This window comes from Triticum dicoccoides, chromosome 4A (genome assembly GCF_002162155.2).
Source record: "Triticum dicoccoides isolate Atlit2015 ecotype Zavitan chromosome 4A, WEW_v2.0, whole genome shotgun sequence".
Taxonomy (NCBI): Eukaryota; Viridiplantae; Streptophyta; class Magnoliopsida; order Poales; family Poaceae; genus Triticum; species Triticum dicoccoides.
The window spans coordinates 685,852,530-685,855,150 of NC_041386.1; the positions used below are offsets into that span (position 1 = coordinate 685,852,530).

The following is a 2,621-nucleotide window of genomic DNA, read 5'->3' on the forward strand; positions in this document are numbered from 1 at the left end:
GGAGCGTGGCGGCCTCAGCTGCTCATCGAAGCTGGAGTGTCGCCCCTCAATGATGACAAGAAGTAAATCAAGGAGCATGTAACGCATTGGCATATCTGTGCGTACACTGGTGATAGTCATCTCTAGTGCTGCGGGCCCTCGCTTATGGTGAAAACAAAAATTTTGTTTCGTGGGAGTGCAATGGCCCATCGCACTTGAAGGTTGGTGGCGCAGGCGGTAGTGTCTTGCACCGAAGAGTAATGGGCACACCAGTGGTGTTGCCTCGGGATCTAGCACCGGGGCAACATCCCCGATTGTAAGGTGGATGCTACAGTGTGACCCGCAGCGATGTGAAGTGATAGTGGCAGGTTCCGCGCCGAGACATGTGCGCCCAGTGTTAGCCGTGGTGGTGGTCAAAGGTGGGAAGAGATCCAGCCAATCTGCTAGTGCCTTTTGGCCTGTCATATATAGCACTAACGGATGCAACTATCAAACGATCACTTCAAGATGCCGGGTGGAACACCATTGCATATCTAGCGTGAAAATGGTCCTAGCCTATATTGTTCGAGCTCAGCTGCAGCGAACTTGTGCCATTGCCTTGTTGATGACGTTATCTAGTTGCTATGGTGAACGTCTTCAGTGACTGGTCTTGGCAAGCATGATGAAGAATCCTTGTCCATGCCGTCTCTATGTCGCGATGATGGCGCAAGGACCTTTATCTCTTCTTAAAGGTGTTGCTATGTAAGAAGTCGACACAATCCTAGATGTTTTGCTTTTCATATCTAATAATGGTCCAATAGTGGTTAAATTTGTTATGCACTCTAATTTATAATTAGTTTTATAATACTCCCTCCGTTTTAAAATATAGTGCTTCCTCTATTCCCGTGCTTCAACTTTGACCATGAATTTAACCAGCAAGACAGATTGCGGCGGGAGCAAAAGTTATACCAATGAATTTGTATTCAAAAGAAGTTTTCAATTATATAAATTTTTTCTCCCGCTGCAGTTGGTCTCGTTGGTTAAATTTATGGTCAAAGTTGAACCTCGAGAAGGATGGGCGCACTATATTTTGGAATGGAGGGAGTAGTTGTGTGCATCACAATGTTGCATAGGCAGGTGATAAGCTCCTTTTCGAAAAAAAAAGATGTTGCAAATAATGCAGAAGAGTTGATTTTTTAAATAATGACAAAAACTTCAATTTCGGGAATCTAACAAATTAGAACACTAAATTATTTCTTATATTCAAACACCTTAGAGTATTTTAGACAATGGTATGCAAGTGCAGAAACTGTGGTATTCTAAGAACGCTTTAAAAACAATTTACATTCAAATAGGGCCAGTGCATTACGAATCTAGGGTAAAATCCAGATGGTGTCACCGTACCTCAAACGCCGCTCCCCAATGTCGCGTGCCCGTTCCCTGAGCACACGTAGCTGGATGGCCGCGCGATGCTGCGCCACCATTTTGTGCAGGAACCAGGGAAGCCACGCGACGTAGCGCCGGAGGCCGCCCCTCGCAAGATGGAGCTCGGGGTTACCGCGGTACAGGTACATGTCGATGCAGTTGTTGCTGTCCTGGGCGAGCAGCCTGACCTGGTTCATCCAGGTGCGGATCTGCTCGTCGTGCTCGCCGTCGGTGGGCTCCTTCCTTGACAGGTGCGTCAAGAAGCTCTGCATGCTCTCCATCTCCTCCCGGATGAACTGCACATCGTGCCCGACGCGGCCCAGCAGTTGCGCCTCGTTGCGGATGACGCCCAGTAGCGAGCTCACAGCGCCTGCGGCCAGCTCCGCCATTGCTAGCTCCTCCCTCCGCCGGCCGGCTGCTTCGTGTCTAGTAGCTCAACTGAAATCGGTTTTGCAAGGGCTGTAGGCCAACTGGCGGCGCAATGTTTCTGTATGCAATCTGTGTGCGTGGTAAGGACTAAGGAGGAACTTATCCCACTTCACATGCTCAAGGCAAGTATCTCTACCATCGAAAGAAAAACAAATACCTACCTTGTGATCTGCACATGACGTGGTTGGTATGTCACACATTTACAGGCTGGAAAGACAGATGCTCGATCAAGCCGGATTGGCTTGGTAGCTTGGTTTTGTTTTTATCGATCGAGTTTGAAAGAACTTCCTTTGTACTCCCTCCGTTCCGAATTACTTGTCGCATGTATGGATGTATCTAGATGTATTTTGGTTCAAGATATATATCCATTTTAGCGACGAGTAATTTGGAACAGAGGGAGTAGTAGGTTTCAGCTTGTTTTCTTAGCAAGCCTCATATGGGGAGCTCGTTCAAATTTCAAGTAGTTTCCTTCAAATTTCGTTGTGTACCACTAAAGGTTCTATTAGTGTTTCTACTAATTCCTTAGGTGAGGGTGGAAAAACAAGGTTACACACCGGCTCTGTACGTGTCCTTAGTCCTTGCAGCTGAGTGCGTATCCACATGATTCCTTGGTCTATGGGTGCAATCAATTGGGGATCAGCCCTTGAGCTATATTCAAGCAGTATGGATGACGGTCCAATAATAGACTATAATAAACACTATTGTCTAGTAATAAAATTTTTGGCGAAGGTAACACCGACAAGAGAGGAAGAGAGCACCAACGCCATTGCTTAGGACAAACAAAAAGCATCATAGGTATCTGGATGAAG

At 46.7% G+C, this 2,621-nt stretch overlaps 1 pseudogene; it reads right to left on the reverse strand.

The window, feature by feature from the left end:
• Positions 1–1,839, reverse strand: part of LOC119287931 — an 8,763-nt pseudogene extending 6,924 nt beyond the window's left edge.
• Between the last annotated feature and the right edge of the window lie 782 nt (positions 1,840–2,621).